The sequence below is a fragment of the Mesoplodon bidens genome (genome assembly GCF_964165515.1).
Source record: "Mesoplodon bidens genome assembly, chromosome: X".
Taxonomy (NCBI): Eukaryota; Metazoa; Chordata; class Mammalia; order Artiodactyla; family Ziphiidae; genus Mesoplodon; species Mesoplodon bidens.
Genome location: NC_138163.1, coordinates 54,235,440 through 54,254,110, shown reverse-complemented (window position 1 = coordinate 54,254,110; position 18,671 = coordinate 54,235,440). Strand labels below are relative to the sequence as shown.

The 18,671-nt window shown below is 40.5% G+C and overlaps 1 pseudogene across 1 annotated transcript in view; it reads left to right on the top strand.

Moving 5' to 3' along the window:
- Positions 1 to 2,056: 2,056 nt before the first annotated feature.
- Positions 2,057 to 18,671, top strand: part of LOC308609334 (sodium/potassium-transporting ATPase subunit beta-3-like) — a 28,377-nt pseudogene continuing 11,762 nt past the window's right edge. Inside the window, exons 1-3 of the transcript in view lie at positions 2,057 to 2,167; positions 2,799 to 2,949; positions 11,130 to 11,158. The product of the transcript in view is annotated as a sodium/potassium-transporting ATPase subunit beta-3-like (transcript). The remainder of the gene's footprint in view (positions 2,168 to 2,798; positions 2,950 to 11,129; positions 11,159 to 18,671) is intronic.

Genomic DNA, 18,671 nt, shown 5'->3' with positions numbered 1-18,671 from the left:
GGGATTATCTTACACTTCCGCCCATATCATGGTGGCCATTAACACCTCTCAATGACCTTCAGGTCTGGACGCCCTCAGGTCAGTACCAGATGCACCTGAACTTCAATAGATCTTTTTGTAGATCTCGTGACTAGCCTGGAAATCCTTGGTCTGTTCAGAGCTTGAGGCCCAGAGAAACGCTCTGAGAAGGGAAGCAAATACCAAATTGGTAGTACCTGACTCCATTTTATTCAAGGACACTTTTTATTGAAAACCATTCATGCTGAGGATACAGTGGGTGGTGATTTGAGATTCTTTGATGACTTCTAATTTCTGTCACAGCTGCCAAGAGAGCAAGATATCCATTTCAACTCATGTCATACTGAGCCAGTTATTTACCTTGCCCTCCTAAGGCCTTCAGGAGGGCTTTTGCAGAGGGTTCACAAGTAGGTGTTTTTGCCTTCCAGGCTGCTCAGTTAATTTTCCAGAACATTCTCTTAGTGTAAGCAAAGATTCTCCAGTTAGCCACTAGATGTCACCAAACTCTGGGAAAGGATTGGCTGAGCCTGGCCATCAATGGTGTTTGCTTCCTCTGTGCTGGAGAAGAAAACTCAGAGGGGCTCAGGGAAGCAGTTAAAAGAGAGAGACCCTGGAGAAGGCCAGCGGTCAGCACTAGAGGTGTGAAAAGGGATAGCAGTACCTGTGGGGACAGCAGCACAGATGCTCGTGTACACACACACACACACAAACACCTCTAACTCTCTTAAATCTAACACTAACACTACCTGGGAGAGTTTGCTGGGAGGTAAAGTGGGCAACCCACCCATACCCTGCAACCAAGTCAGGATTCATTTTAGACTGCCCCTTGGGCTACTTGGCAGAATCAGGCCGAAAGTTTGCAGTGACAACAATCATGGCCTAAGGGAGTCTCCACTGATAGCTTATGCCAGTGGGAACTGCTCCTGGACCAGCAATCAGCAGACCAGGGAACTTGTTAGAAATGCGAGTTCTCTGGCCCCATCCCAGACTGACTGAATCAGAAACTCTGGGGGTGGGTCCCAAAATCTGTGTTTTAACAAGCCCTACAGGTGATTCTGATGCTCAGAACCACTGGTTTATGTATGGATTTCCTTATTCACCCATTCATTTATTTCTACATTTATTCATCCAACCATAAAGGAGGTCAGTAAGCCAGAGACAATCCTATCTGTAAACACGGCACATCTTTTTTTTTTTTTTTTTTTTTTTTTTTGCGGTACGCGGGCCTCTCACTGCTGTGGCCTCTCCCGTTGCGGAGCAAAGGCTCCGGACGCGCAGGCTCAGCGGCCATGGCTCACGGGCCCAGCCGCTCCGCGGCATGTGGGATCTTCCCGGACCGGGGCACGAACCCGCATCCCCTGCATCGGCAGGCGGACTCTCAACCACTACGCCACCAGGGAAGCCCACAGCACATCTTTTGTACCTTGACAGCCCGTACCCCCCACCCCGCGAATTGATATGAAAATGCACTGCAAGTTCATTTACAAGTCAAGGTCATTTTCCTTCAGTGAAAATGCCTAATCTGTCAGCAGAAATGAAGATTTCTCCAAGCTGGGCCTTGAGCACTGTTGCAAAACAGCTGCTGATGGAATGAAATTCCACTTGCTGTGCCTGATACAGGCTGGGACTGTCACAAGGGCCATTTCACAACCTGCTCCCACACTGACCAAAATTCAGTCTTGTGAATACAAAACACGCACGTCTATGGGGTCACCAGTTTAGCGTGGTGCAAGACCCCACTTGGGAGGTGAGGGGGTTAGGTTGTGCCTGGAGCCTGGTGGAAGGACTTTTTCCAAAAGTCCTTTTTCTCCCTCCCTGTCTGCCTCCCTCCCTCCTTCACACAGGGCTCGTTTCTCATGCACGCATGTCATTACTTCAGAGAGGAGGAAACTGAGTCTCAGGGAGGGTAGGAATCAACCCTGCCTTTGGGAAAGAAGCAGGATGCTGGAGAGTGGAGGAAATGACGTCTGGCCAGGGAAAGAGAAGGAAATGTCTCAGATCCTCAGGGGATGGTGGAAGGGTACCCGTGCCCTGATACATGAGGGAGGAGGGTGGCGCTGACCAGCGCTGGGTCGAGCTCTTCTATCGCTCCCCCGACCGAAGTTCCCTTTCCCCACTGCTAGCCTGCGAGTGTCAGGGAGAGGGTCAGGTAGGGGCGCCTCAGGAGGACGGAGAAAGAATTTGATAAGAATTCATTATTTCCTCTCCCCTTCCGCTTTCCAGAGACCCTCGATCCTCCCACTCTCCGCCCCCAGTATATTTCCTTTCCCAAGCAGGATGGGGAAGAAGCCTGGCAATGGCCACCCTGGGACAGGCCGTGGCTGAGGGGGCGTGGTTAGCGTGGTGACTGATGCCCGTGGCTTCCGGGAGGGAGGAAGGGGTTTTTGGAGTCCCTTCCCAGCTCGGAGAGGGGAGACACCTACTTTGGTAAACACCCAGGGCGTGCTAAGTCTGGCCCCTGTAGGTGAAAAAAATTAATCAATAGTCAATTTAAGAAAGAAATGGAATTTTTTTTTTTTTTTTTTTGCGGTACGCGGGCTTCTCACTGTTGTGGCCTCTCCCGTTGCGGAGCACAGGCTCCGGACGCGCAGGCTCAGCGGCTATGGCTCACACGCCCAGCCGCTCCGCGGCATGTGGGATCTTCCCAGACCGGGGCATGAACCCGTGTCCCCTGCATCGGCAGGCGGACTCTCAACCACTGCGCCACCAGGGAAGCCCAGAAATGAAAATTTTTATTCAAGCCAACCTGAGGTTTATAACCTGGGCGACCCGTCTCTCAGAGTTTTGAGCACTGTTCCAAAGAGGTGAAGGGGGAGATTTTAGAGAAACGAAAAGTGAGAGCTGTGAGTTTCAGGTTTATTTGGGGACTAACTGAGGACTATAGCTCTGGAAACAGCTTCTCAGAGAGCTCTGAAGAACTGCTCCCAAGAGGTAAGGGGAGAGGTCAGCACGTACGATTTTGGCAGAGGGGCTGCCTGCAACCAAGCACACATCTTGGTAGAAGGTTGCAGCTAGCCCCAAGGAATGGATATCTTGGTTAATGGTTACAGTGCGTTTCTAAGTAGCGCAAGATGAAAGAATTCAGGTTCATAAAACATTTCTCCTGAAAATATCTAACTATATGAAGCTCTGTTCTGCTAGTTTTCCCAGAGCACAGAGTTCCTCATTCCTGATCTCTACCCTGACCTCCTTTTAGAGTGTGTTAAAGGTCGGTGACTTCAGTGGCTAATGACTCAATCCTTGTAGAAGTGGATGGTGAGTGACCTTCTTCAGTTGGCAGTGCCCCCTTTTTGTCATAAATGTGACCAAAGTTTGGGAGGCGTTTTATGACCATTTTGTCCCACAGTGTTAGGAATGCTAATTCCCAGGTCAGGCCAGGATTTCATTGATAGGCCATTCAATGTGCTATTACTAGACTAGGCCCTTTTAACAGTAGCCAAAAGTCTCTGGACCACCTGTATTACTAGTCTGTTATGTTCCAGGAAATGATTCCCTCTTGTTGCTTCTTCCCATATCTAGAGTTACACTATTATAATCATTGATTTTATAGAACTATATTTGGTCAGATGTTTCAAGTCGCCTAGTCATCATTTTATCAGAGGCTCAGTCATACTTTGGTAACGCAAAAAACAATAATCTTGTAAAATAGGCAGAATACAAGTAATATAGCTAGTAACTTTTTTTTTTTTTTTTTTTGCCACACCGTGCAGCTTGTGGAATTTTAGTTCCCTGACCAGGGATTGAACCTGCAACCTCAGCAGTGAAAGCATGGAGTTCTAACCACTGGACCACCAGGGAATTCCCAGCTAGTAACATTAATAGGGTTATAAATAAATACTTATGCTAAGAACTTCCATTAGGTGTGGCCCAGTATATCCCCAGGTCATCTGACCTGTTCTGTTCCATACCAATCTCTATCTTTAAGGTAATGATATATTGTCATTATTCATAAGGCACCCAGCTCAATTACCTACTGTTATTAGGCTGATTATCCTTAGTATGTTATTAGGCTGATTATCCTTAGTATGATTCAATTGTTCCCAGCATTAGGGGGCTTTAAACTTAGATGACTGTAGCCTGATGTTAGTCATATTAATCCATCCCATAACTGAGGAAGGTTATATTCTTTGACTGAAATTTAGCTCATTGCTCTGACTGAGCTTGAGTAACTTTAAAAGAAAAGTCATATTTATGGTCATGGTCAGAGCAAGTATGACAGATTGGCCAAGTGAGGGGGTCCCAGCTAGTAATATCAATAGTGGCCCAAACAGAGCTATAACTTCTTTCTTGTAGAATAAATTTCCTAAGGGCCATCCAATTAGAGCCTTGGAGAGGAGAAATCCACCAAGGTAACCCAGAAGTACTGGATGTAGGTAATTGACCATAAACCCCAAAACTGGATTAATTTTTAAACTCTGCATAGGATTTGTGCCCATGACAGGAAAACATTGATTTACGCAAAAATCCAAGAAATTAAGAAAGTACTGTAAATAATCATTCGGCTCAGGTCCAGTACCTTGGGATAGCTTTCTGCTTCTGATGTCATCTTCTTCTCATCCTGGTATGGGTGTAGTTTCTCCTCGGTTTGAGCATTGTTTTAAGGTGATTTTGAAGTCAGCAGTCCTCTCTATAGACCAGTCCAATGCAGGAGCACTTTCTAAGTGAGAAATATGAATCCAAGAGTCAATTTCCTTCAGTTTTTCTGTGTATGAGCTAGTTAAGAGAACCTGATAAGTGTTCTTCCATCTAGGTTGGAGATAGCCCTTTAAATGATGTCTTTTCCAGTATGCATAATCTCCTAGTTGCAGGTCATGGGACATCTGATCTTCATCCAAAGATAGGTTACTGTGATAAGCTTCAGAAACAAACTTAGAATGTCCTTTTAATAATTTGTCATGAGGTGGATGGACCTAGAGACTGTCATACAGAGTGAAGTAAGTCAGAAAGAGAAACACAAATACTGTATGTTAACACATATATATGGAATCTAAAAAAAAATAAAAGAAAAAGAAAAAAATGGTCAGAAGAACCTAGGGGCAAGATGGGAATTAAGATGCAGACCTACTAGAGAATGGACTTGAGGATACAGGTAAGGGTAAGGGTAAGCTGGGACAAAGTGAGAGAGTGGCATGGACATATATACACTACCAAACATAAAACAGATAGCTAGTGGGAAGCAGCCGCATAGCACAGGGAGATCAGCTCGGTGCTTTGTGACCACCTAGAGGGGTGGGATAGGGAGGGTGGGAGGGAGGGAGACGCAAGAGGGAAGAGATATGGGGACATATGTATATGTATAACTGATTCACTTTGTTATAAAGCAGAAACTAACACACCATTGTAAAGCAATTATACTCCAATAAAGATGTTTAAAAATTAAAAAAATAATTCAATTAAGCTTTATAATAGTGTAACATTGCAACAAGGAGCCATCTAGGAATTGAGTCTTAGGCAGTGAATACCAAACCTCAGTGCTAGAACTTAATATCCACAAAAGTATATATATTTTTTAAGTTTCAAAAAAAATTTCAAAATTGAAGTATAATTGATTTACAATGTTGTACCAATCTCTGCTGTACAGCAAAGTGACTCAGTTATACACATATATACATTCTTTTTTTATATTCTTTTCCATTATGGTTTATCACAGGATGTTCAATATAGTTCCCTGTGCTATACATTAGGACCTGGTTGTTTATCCATTCTAAATGTAATGGTTTTCATCTACCAACCACAAACTCCCAGTCTACCTCTCTCCCTCCCCACCCCGCTTTGGCAACCACAAGTCTGTTCTCTATGTCTATGAGTCTGTTTCTGTTTTGTAGATAGGTTCATTTGTGCCATATTTTAGATTTCACATATAAGTGATATCATATGATATTTGTCTTTCTCTTTCTGACTTACTTCACTTAGTATGATAATCTCTAGTTGCATGCATGTTGCTGCAAATGGCATTATTTCATTCCTTTTTATGGCTGAGTAGTATTCCATTGTAAATACCACATCTTCTTTATCCATTCATCTGTAGATGGACATTTAGGTTTTTTCCATGTTTTGGCTATTGTGAACAGTGCTGCTATGAACATAGGGGTGCATGTATCTTTCTGAGTTATAGTTTTGCCTGGGTATATTCCCAGTAATGGGATTGCTGGATCATATGGTAATTCTATTTTTAGTTTTCTGAGGAACTGCCATACTGTTTTCCATAGTGGCTGTACCAACTTACATTCCCACCAACAGTGTAGGAGGCTTCCCTTTTCTTCACATCCTCTCCAGCATTTGTTATCTATAGACTTTTAAATGATGGCGATTCTGACCAGTGTGAGGTGGTACCTTATTATAGTTTTGATTTGCATTTCTCTGATAATTAATTAGCGATGTTGAGCATCTTTTCATGTGCCTACTGGCCATCTGTATGTCTTCTTTGGAGAAATGTCTGTTAAGGTCTTCCACCCATTTTTCAATTGGGTTGTTTGCTTTCTTGTTGTTGAGTTGTATGGGTTGTTTGTGTATTTTGGAGATTAAGACCTTGTCTGTCGCATCATCTGAAAGTATATTCTCCCATTCTGTAGGCTGTCTTTTCGTTTGTTTGTTTTTTTTAATGGTTTCCTTTGCTGTGCAAACGCTTACAAGTTTGATTAGGTCCCGTTTGTTTATTTTTATTTTTATTTCTATTGCCTCAGGAGACTGACCTAAGAAACCATTGGTATGATTTATGTCAGAGAATGTTCACAAAGGTTTACTATTGAAACATAATTTTTCCCTCTAAAATTACCCTTATTTCTACCAAATATAGCCAAATTAAGGCTAATTTGCAAAATAAGTCTAGTTTCAATAAACTTGGCCTGATTATTTACATATGTGTAATTGGTCATACAGGCTTTTAAAAAAAATTGGCTTTGCTGGAACTTTTCATAACGAATCTCAGATTCAAGTGTCAAAAGGCCTCTCAAGGCCAGGAAAGCCATGGCAAGGGCTTGCCATCAGATTCTACCTGCAGTATCTATAGATTTGGATAAATTCCTCTCTTCTTGAGGTCCCCAAGATATCTTGAGATTCCTCACCTGTCAGGAGGTGGCCTTTCTTATTCACCTGGTAAGGCTGTTGGGAACCTAAGAATTTCCAATTTCTGGAGGGATCATGTAGAGAGAAAAGATAAATGTTTCAGTTCTGCTTACAAAGGTATAATTTACCAAATTGCTGTAAGTCATAATTAGCTTAAGGAGAAAGGTTTCCTCATATCTGGAAAACACAGATTAAAACCCAGTAATATTTCAGAAAAAAAACCCCATAAAGTTATAAGCATATTCATTAGTTCATTCAGTCTTATGTAGCTAATTCTTAATCTCTTGTTAACAGTTTTATGAAGCCATCAGGGTTTCCATTAGAATTATTTAATTTCGTATCCAATTCAGTGGTATGATCTGAAATTTGTCAGAAACGTATACTTGTCAAAAAGTCCTTTCTATGAATCTTTTTGCAGATGAAGCATTTTTGCAAAGGTATCAGAGTAAAACAGTAACTGTCTATGAATGACAAAAGGCACAAAGACCTGATTACCTTCAACAAAGGAGGTAAGAATATGCAATGGAGAAAAGACAGTCTCTTCAGCAAGTGATGTTGGGAAACCTGGGCAGCCGCATGTAAATCAATGAAGTTAGAACACTCCCTCGTACCATACACAAAAATAAACTCAAAATGGCTTAAACACTTAAGTATAAGACATGACACCATAAAACTCCTAGAAGAGAACATAGGCAAAACATTCTCTGACATAAATGGTAGCAGTGTTTTCTGAGGTCAGTACCCCAAGCAAAAGAAATAAAAGCAAAAATAAACAAATGGGACCTAATCAAACTTATAAGATTTTGCACAGCAAAGGAAACCATAAACAAAATGAAAAGGCAACCTACAGATTGGGAGAAAATATTTGCAAAAAATGCGACTGTCAAGGGATTAATTTCCAAAATATACAACAGTTCATACAGCTCAATATCAAAAAAACAGACAACCTAACAAAAAAATGGGCAAAAGACTTAAGTAGACATTTCTCCAAAAAGACACCCAGATGGCCAACAAGCCCATGAAAAGATGCTCAACAGCACTAATTATTAGATAAATGCAAATCACAACTACAATGAAGTATCACCTCACACCAGTTAGAATAGCCATCATCAAAAATCTACAAATAATAAATAAATGCTAGAGAAGGTGTGGAGAAAATGGAACCCTCCTACACTGTTAGTGGGAATGTAAATTGGTACAGCTGCTATGGAGAACAGTATGGCAGTTCCTTAAAAAACTAAAAATAGAGTTACCATATGATCCAGCAATCCCACTCCTGGCCAAAAACGACAAAAACTCTAATTTGAAAAGATACGTGCACCCCAATGTTCATAGCAGCACTATTTACAATAGCCAAGACATGGAAGTAACATAAATGTCCATCAACAGTGAATGGATAAAGAAGATGTGGGATATATACACAGTGGAATACTACTCAGTCAAAAAAAAGAATGAAATAATGCCACTTGCAGCAACATGGATGGACCTAGATATTATCATACTAAGTGAAGTAAGACAGAGAAAGACAAATATCATACGATATCACTTATATGTGGAGTCTAAAAAAAACGATACAAATGAACTCATTTACAAAACAGAAACAGACTCACAGACATAGAAAACAAACTTATGGCTACCAAAGGGGAAAGGAGAGGGGAGGGATAAATTAGGAGTTTGGGGTTAACAGATACACACTACTATATATAAAATAGGTAAGCAACAAGATCCTACTTTATAGCACAGGGAACTACTGATATATTCAATACCTTGTAATAACCTATAATGGCAAAGAATCTGAAAAAGAATATATATATATTATATAAATAATATATGTAACTGAATCACTTTGCTGTACACCAGAAACTAACACAACATTGTAAAACAACTATACTTCAGTAAAAAAAAAAAAGACCTCATTACAATGCAATTGACAAAGAAACTTGGTTACTGCTGTGACATACAATATTTTAAGATAATAACTAGAGTTATGAATGATAATATTTTACCAGGACATACCAGATTTTTAGGAATTCCATATAATTTCTAGAATATCTATATCAATAACATTTACCCGTACGGTATAACTTAGGAGGCTTATCACTCATTTGACAATGCTTCTTATGTAATTTAACATGCCAAATAAGCCTAATTATTTTAATATCTCTTTCTGAGATGTCTCAGGGGACCTCTGAAATATCCCAAACCTGGCTAGAGGTCAAAAGAACTTCAATTAGAATATGATCTTTGGGAATCTCAAAAAGTTATTTATTTATTTATTTAATTTATTTTATTTTTGGCTGCGTTGGGTCTTCATTGTTGCACGCGGGCTTTCTCTAGTTTCGGCAAGCAGGGGCTACTCTTCGTTGCACTGCACGGGCTTCTCATTACGGTGGCTTCTCTTGTTGCGGAGCACGGGCTCTAGGCACGTTGTCTCAGTAGTTGTGGCTCACAGGCTCTAGAGCACAGGCTCAGTAGTTTTGGTGCACAGGCTTATTTGCTCTGCGACACATGGGATCTTCCTGGACTAGGGCTTGAACCCATATCCCCTGCATTGGCAGGCGGATCCTTAACCACTGTGACACCAAGGAAGTCCCTCAAAAAGATTTTAAAACATTTGGACAAATAGGATCATCGGGCACTGTGAAATAATACTTATTCACCTAACCAAGTGACAATAAAAGATTTCAAAGGTAAATACAGAAAGTACAAGAGATTATTTAAAAGGTAAAGTAACTTACAATCTGTTGTCAAAAGCAGCTCAATATTTCAAGAAAATTTTGTTCTCTTAACAGAGAGAAAAACCAAATTTGGATTTTGCACTACCTTACTTTTAATATTAAAATTCACTTACTCAGTTAAATTTATTCTAATCCTAGTCAGTCCTGAACATAGAGACTTCCTTTCTAAAGGTTCTTTTTCCTCTTTTATACAAACATCTTACAACTTTCTATTTCCATATTAATTTGTCCCTTATTTTCTTTCCCATTTAGGAATAACCAGCTTTAGGATAAAACTACTTCCTTTTATCTTAACAGAATGCATTTCTATTTCTTATCCTTTCTTTTTTCTTGCATATGAAAATGTTTTCCTTATTAATTTTTAGTGAACGTCAACCCTTAAAAACCTTAATTTCTATGAAAACTAAGAAGTAAGCAATTATGAACTGTCTTTTACATTAGCAATCTGTAGATTGGCAAACTTATAATCACTATTTATAATTTCTAAAAGACATGTGTTTTCTTATAGAAAATGTCTCAGTGGGGCACCAAACATATTTATTAATAGTCCTAAATATCTTTATTTTCTTTGTAAAAGGAAGCTTATGTTCAGTAATTAATGTTCCAATGTCGTATTTTATTTGGGAATGAACTCTACAGTTAATAAACTTCCATCATTTACCTTAATTTAGCAAAACTCAAGTTTCAAGTTACCAAAATCTAGAGAGACTATTTTAACTAGATATTCCTAAAACATAATTATTCCTAAAGAGTTTACCTAAAAGCTCTTATCTCATTTACATTTAATTTACTTATAAAAATTTTCATCATACCAAGTTATTCTTCTTGCTGACAAATTTTGCAACAGATATATTATTTGACTTCCAGTAAACCTAGGTACAATAAAAGTATTATACTTAATGTCAATGAATCTAAAGAAATGTCTATATTAATGAAACCAACAAGCTTAAACTAATTTTAATATCAGATATTAATTTAATACTGAATACTTTCCAGATCACATGAACCTTAAATTCATTTAGGTTAATTTCTTTTATATTTCTGATAATTTATATAAGTTCTTAATTTCTATCAAGTCAATTAAATAGAACTCATTTACAAATTAACTTTGGTAATATCATCCACAGGTAGAGACATATCATATTTATAATATAGATACATAGACATACATACAGCCAGAGATCTTACAGTTTTATTTTTAAAACTTAGTCATGAATCGAGTATTCCAATATAAACTCACTAGTTTATAAATAACAGTTATAGTAAGTTAAGTTTACTCACTTGAGTTTTTCTCCTTTTTTTTCTCAGTCTCAGGAATTAGAGGTGGTCTTGATAAGGTAAGTGTTCCTGAGAGCCCTGCTATAACATTTATATCTCAAGGCACAGGGAGAGAAAAACAAGTTCTTCTAGGAGGACTTGTTCCCTCAGGGTCAAAATGCTGAAAAGATATTTTACCAAGTCAGCTTTCTGTAACTTAACTGCATACGCAATAAAAGAGCCTCATTTCAGCCATTTTCAGGGTGAGATTTCCATTAATTTCCAATTAAGTAAGTACTTGTAAATATAAGTTTTGTATGTATATTAGCCTGGATGGGGGGTTAGTTGGAGGCTGGCTTTTTGACACACCTTGTTTAGGAAAGACATTAGGCCAACTTCCCACATAATCACCCAGTCCAGACAACTCAGTGTCTTTCAACTGAGTAAATCCTAACGTCTTTCAACCAGGGTCCCCAGTATCTTTTAACTGGGGGACATCGTTTTTCCCAGTGTCTTTCAACAGGACTCCCACAGTATCTTTCAACTGGGGGGGGCCAGGTACCTGTTATACACTGCCAAATAAAACTCAATTTGGATCATGAACCAATAATCAGGAGATCCAAGAACCAGGAGAGGCTTACTCAAATTTGTCTGAACTCACTGAAAAGGTGGATGGGCACAAGGGGTCCTGCTGGTACCAAGGTTCCAGATCCTTGTAGAGTTCAAGCTAAGGAGAGAAGTCTGCTCTGGGTCTCTTCATGGTTGCCAAAACTGTCAACTGAACTAAAAACACACTATGTGAAAGCTGTGAGTTTCAATTTTATTTGGGTACTTACTGAGGACTATAGCCTGGAAGACAGCCTTTCAGATAGCTCTGAGGAACTGCTCTGAAGAGATAAGAGAGGAAGTCAGCATATACGTGATTTTGGCAAAGAGGTTATGTGCAGCCAAGCACACTCTCGGTAGAAGGTTGCTACTAGTCATGAGGAACAGCTATCTTAGTTAATGGTTATCATGCTTTTCTAAGTAGGGGAAGATGAAAGAATCCAGGTTCATAAAAAAATTCTCCTGAAAATATCTAGCTATGTGAAGACCTGTTCTGCAAGTTTTCCCACAGTACAGAGCGCCTCATTCCTGATCTCTATCCTGAACTCCTTTTAAGGTATGTGGCTAATGACTGCAGTGGCTAATGACTCAATCCGTGTACAGCCAGATGGCCATTGACATTTTTTATTTGACAAAGTGTATTTGAAATCAAGCACACATCTTGGTAGAAGGTTACTGCTATTTGAGAGGAAAAGATATCTTAGTTAATGGTTTTTGTGTTTTTCTAAGTATGGGAAGATGCAAGAAACTGGGTTCATAAAATTTTCTCCTGGAAGTATCAAACTATCTGAGGGCCAGTTTTGCCAGTTTTCCCGGGGCACAAAGTGCCTCATCTTGATCTTTGTCCTGAATTCATTTCAGGGTGTACTGTAGGTCAGCAACTGAAGTGGCTAATAACTTGATTCATGTAGAACTGGATAGTGGGCAACATTCTTTATTTTATGATGCCCTCCCTTTTGGTCTTAATTTTGACAAAGGTTTGGGAAGCATTTCATGACCATTTTGTCCAACGGTGCTAGGAATGCTCATTCCTAGGTCATCAAGATTTCATTGATAGGCCACTCAATGTGCTACTATTGAACTAGGCCCTGTTAACAGTAGCCAAAAGTCTCTGGACCACCTGTCTTACTAGACAGCTATGGTCCAAGAAAAGGTTCCTTCTTGTTGCTTCTTCACATATCTAGAGTTACACATTACAATCATTGATCTTACAGAACTATGTTTGGTCAATTGTTTCAAGTAGCCTAGTCATCATTATTATTTTTTTTAACATCTTTATTGGAGTATAATTGCTTTACAATGGTGTGTTAGTTTCTGCTTTATAACAAAGTGAATCAGTTATACATATACATATGTTCCCATATGTCTTCCCTCTTGCGTCTCCCTCCCTCCCACCCTCCCTATCCCACCCCTTTAGGTGGTCACAAAGCACCGAGCTGATCTCCCTGTGCTATGCGGCTGCTTCCCACTAGCTATCTATTTTACAGTTTTCATACATTTGGTAACGCTAGAAACATTAGTCTTGTAAAATAGGCAGAATACAAGTAATAGAGCTAGTAACATTAATAAGGTAATAAGTAAGTATTTAAGTTAATTTCCATTGGGTGTGGCCCAGTAGCTCTCTAGCTCATATGACCAGTCTGTTCTGTACTATCTTTAAGGGAAATGATATATTGGCATATATGTTGTACATAAAGTGCAGCAAAAATGTCTACACATACAAGGTGAGTGGTGGATCATCGTGACCCCTTACAGGATTGATAAAGGAATGTTACATTCTAAGGAGCTACATGGCTGGCGCCAGAAGTAGAAAAATTGATCTTTATGATTGAGCAGGTATTTCTGCCACTGGGGAGGTCTGGTTAATGCATAAAGCAGATACACACTAGAGGGGAGGAAGGAGGCCAAAGGGCAGAGAAAAGGTTTTATGTGTAAATTTTTCTTGTCTTAATTTAAAATGTGAATTTTTATTTCATCACCTGGGAACCTCGCTTGCCCTCCCAAGCCCCTCTGGCTCCCTTCAGTCCAGCTGGGCACTAGGAGTAAGAGGCCCAAGGCCAAACCAGGCTACAGGCCAGGGAAGGAATGGCCCTATAACCTCCCTGGGTGTCCCCTCTGTGGGTCTTCTTGGGCTGGCCCCACAGGGAATTGTGCTCCTCATGCCCAGTGCTCCCCCACCCCAGGGAAGCCCAGAGATCAGGTGGGAGGGGGCCTTTTGTGAGCTGTGGTGATCGGTTTTTCTCTATGCAGAGCCCCTTGCCTGGGACAGAGTGAGTGCTCAATATATGTTTATTTTCATTTGAGTGTTGATTCAACTTTTATGGCTTGTGATTAATCCTTTTTCTTCTGTTATAGAAGCTCCCATTGTTGAGTAGCCAACTGTCACAACACCATATTGGAACTTTAAAAGTTCTGAAAACATCTTGGATCTTTTGTTTGCTTGAGTATTTATAAACTCATATTATTATCCTTTTATTTTTGCATATTTTTCCTTGTAGCAAAGCCTTACAATATTCTACATCTTCCTTGAAACTTTCTCTTATTCCTCAGTTCACACTGATTTGTCCTGTCCTAAATCTTTTTAAGCAAATAATCAGACTGTACAGTTCTTACTTGGTGGTTCTCAAATTATTCACATGTGGTAGTTTTGATTTTTGTTTGATGGTTAGGCTGTATCTTTTATCCTTAAGCAAATATGAGGGTCTTCAAAAGTGCCTATGGGGTGGGGATGGGAGAGTGACTGCAAATGGGCATGGAAGATCTTTTAGAGATAAATGTCCTAAACTTAGATTATGGTGATGGTTTGTACAACTCTGTAAATTTACTAAAAGCCATTGAACTGTAGACTTAAAATGGGTGAACTTTATGAATATAAGTTATACCTCAAAGAAGTACTTTAAATGCCTATGGAGTAATAAGTAAAGAATAGTGGAGATATGATATATTTTGTGGGAAGACTAAAAGGAAAGGTAGGTCATAATGATAAAAATACAACAGCCTGAGGAATTGACAAAGACTCTGTCCTTGACCAAACTTTAGACAGGCTCTTCTAAGCCCCCTTTATAATTAGGCCTTGTTCTGGGACCCTGACCTGTGATCGTGTCCTTGGCATGCCTATCCCAGTTTTAGCAAGACTCCTGTGAAGTCATCCCCCACCCTTGATATCTTATCACCTTGGCCTGCCTCTAGCAAAAATTCTGTTGTCAATTTAGAAAGAATCTCCCTCCCCTTGATGTCTCCTCTTAGTAATTTTTCCATCTGCTGACTCTCTCACTCTGTTCTTTGGCTATAAATCCCCACTTGTCCTTGTTGTATTCATAATTGAGCCCAGTTCTGTACTGAAGTTTCTTTTCCCCTATTGCAAAAAATCTGTCTTTACTGCTTTTGTCTGGTGTCTGGCTCTGTTTCTCTTTGACAGAAGGCATTCTCAGACAGTGCTTCTCGTAGTATATATCAGCCTGGCCTGCTGGGGGGAGGGCAATTTTTTTAAAGACCACCTAAAAATGCCTACTCATTCATTCACGAAATACATATTGAGGGCCTACTTGTTGCCAGGCACTGTGCTAGATGCTGAGGAAACAGATGCGAGCAAAAATCATCTACAAGGTCTCTGTCTTCATGGAGCTCATAATCTAGTAGGGGAGCCAAATAGCATGCAGATATCTATACAACTGTGCACTTGCCAGTGAGGACAAGTACGAGGAAGAAGGGGTCCATGATGCTATGAGGGCCTATAAAATAGGGAGATTTGACTAGTCAAGGTGGTCAGGAATGTTGCTCTGAGAACGGATTATTGAGCTAAGAGGTAACAGAAGAATAGAGACTAATTAGGTTGGAGCTGGGGGTTGGGGAGAAGGCTTAAGGCTATGTGTTCAGAGAGAGCATGGTGAGTAGAAGAGACTGAAAGAGTGCCAGTATGGCTGGAGGTAAGAGGCAGCGGGAGAGCAGTGTGGTCAAATTTCCATTTACCTATCCATCCATTGTTCATTCATTCAAAAAATATCTATTGAGTACTGATCATGTGCTAAGTCTCATGTGAGGTGTGACTGTTAACCCCAAAATGGAACCATTTATTTTCCACAAATAAATCATGACCCCCATAGGGGCCTGTGTCAGGAGTGAACACCTTTGGGGTTAGGGTAACGAGTGGGGATAGAGTCTCAGAAGGAAAGAAAGTCATATTTACTGAGCACAGGTTGTGTCAGTTCCGTGGGATCCTGGGAAGCTCATTAACCCCAAGAGGATTCCTGAAGCTGGTTGTGATCTTATTACCCAGACACTCTCAGAGGCATCCCACTGCCTATCAATAGAAAGACATACTGCTTACCCTGGCTGTCACTTCCCTCCATCTCCCAAGGTCTTGGAATAACATTGTTGTCAGAAAGTTGTGAGTAAAATACAAATGTTATATATGTATACAGCTTCATTTGAGATGAAATTTAGGAGTTAAAATTCTAGAAAATAAGACATGTTGCATATTAACCACAATAAATAAGATCTTGAAATAAGTGGAAAGAGATAAAAGATAACATTTGTATGCCATTATCACTTGAAATAATATTATTATTCTTATGCCAAAGTATTCTCACCCCTGCCCCAACCAACACATTATCCAGGCTGGAGTTTCTGACATTATTTGTAGAGTCCTGAGCTGGCATTCAATGCTCCCCACTCCATGGATCCAAGCTACATTTCTAGTCCTCTCTTCCAAGCCATCTGTGCTCTTGGCAAACTACACCATTGTCTGTTCCCTCAAGAGACTCCTGCATTCTCCACACCCCTTTAACATGCTAGAGTTCAATTTTCACAGGGTTTGGCTCTCACACACACATGATGTCATTACATCCTCAGATCAACCCCACGAGGGAGCATAGTTACTCTCATTTCAGAGAAGAATAAACCAAGTCTCAAGGAAGGGGGAGGACCAGCCTTATTTTGGTAAAAAAGCAGATTGCTGGAAATTAGAGAGGAGTGGAGAAAATGCAGTTGTTTTTAGATTAAATGGCAAAATGAATATAATCGTTAGTTTATACTCATGGTACATGCTTATTATGAAGTCTCATTAGTGGTAGTGACAGGAATTTGCCCCTCTCCTTCTAGCTCTATGTCTAGATTCCTTGCCCCTACTCATCTATTTTGTGGAGGAAGAGTATCAAGCAGGGCGAAAAGGAGGGATGCCAACCCTGGGGAGAGGAGTCTGGTTAAGGCAAGCCACCTTTCCCCATGCAGAGTCCCTTGCCTGGCACACAGTAGGTGCTCAATATATGTTTATTTCCAGTTGACAGTTGGCTTTATTGTTTATGGGCTGTGATGACGCACTTTCCTTCTGTTCCAGAAGGTCTCACTGCTCACTAGATCAAGGACAAATAGTTCCCAAACTGTTACAGCATTATCTTCAAATTTACAGAAGTGTATGTGAGCTGGATAGGAAAATTTGCTACATATAAGGTTGGTTCTTCCACTTGTTCCCAATTCAGTATTTCTCAGTTGATATTAGTTTACTTTTTTTGGTTAGAAAAACAGTTTTATTCTCTGCAGAATATGCTGAAAATGTTTTACCTCTTCTTTGAAACCACTTTTTACTTCTCCAGCCACCTTGATTTCTTATCTCTTGGTTCTTTTTGAGCAGATTTTAAATCCCCCTTGGTTGGTCTCTTATAGTTTCAGGTGTACTCATCTTGTTCATTCAGTGTTACCCCTAAACAAATACTATGCCTTCCACAAAAGCTGATTGAGTAATACAAGAAGAAGAGCAGACATGTGATGTCTCCTATGGGGAGAATTGTTAAACAAAACCAGGGGACAGAGAATGGCAACTTTATACATTGTTTCCAGTAGTATATATAAGTCTGCCTTTTGAGGGGAGCAAATTATTTGAAGTCTCTTATTAGTTACCTATGGCTGCATAACTACTTACCCCCAAATATAGCAGCTTAAAACAACAAACATTTATTATCTCACATATTTCTGAGGGTCAGGAATCTGGGAGTGGCTAAGTTGGCTCCAGGTCTCTGATGAGGTTGCAATCAAGATGTCAGCCGGGGGGGCTTCCCTGGTGGTGCAGTGGTTAAGAATCCGCCTGCCAATGCAGGGGACACGGGTTCGAGCCCTGGTCTGGGAAGATCCCACATGCCATGGAGCAACTGAGCCCGTATTCCACAACTACTGAGCCTGTGCTCTAGAGCCCACGAGCCACAACTACTGAGCACGCGTGCCACAACTGCTGAAGCCTGCGCACCTAGAGCCCATGCTCTGCAACAAGAGAAACCACTGTAATGAGAAGCCCATGCACCGCAAGGAATAGTAGCCCCCACTCGCTGCAACTAGAGAAAGCCCACACGCAGCAATGAAGACCCAACGCAGCCATAAATAAATAGATTTATATTAAAAAAGAATATACCTGTAAAAAAAAGATGTCAGCCAGGACTGCAGCCATTTGAAGGTTTGACTGGAGTTGAAGTAGCCACTTGCAAGATGGGCTCATGGGGCTTGCAAGATGTCTCAGTTCCTCACCATGTAGATCTCTTCATAGGGTTGGTTGAGAGTCCTTATGAGAGTCCTCCTCCAGAATGAATGACCTGAGAGAGATCAAACAGAAAGCTGTGAGACCTGTGACCTAGACACACACCCTCGCTTATGTCATATTCTTTCAGTTGGAAGTGAGTCCAGCCCACACTTAAGGGGAGGGGAAGCTGCTGCTGTCACCATCGTGTTGTTTCCTTACAGCAGAAGCAACAACAAAACCCTGAAAAACTTGCTTCTGGTATTCATAGAGCATGGTGGGAGGTGGGAACAGGGATATCAGAGAACAATCAGATGACAAAACAGATGTAAAGAGAAGAAGCTTTAATGGTGGTGGCCCTGGATTGGGAAAGACTGTGTGGGACCTGGGCTGCCCACCCAGTACTCCTCAGTATTTACTCTCTCCTGTCTGTCTAGGCTTGTGTCTCTGTTTTGATAGGTAAAGACACCAGGCCAAAATATGCT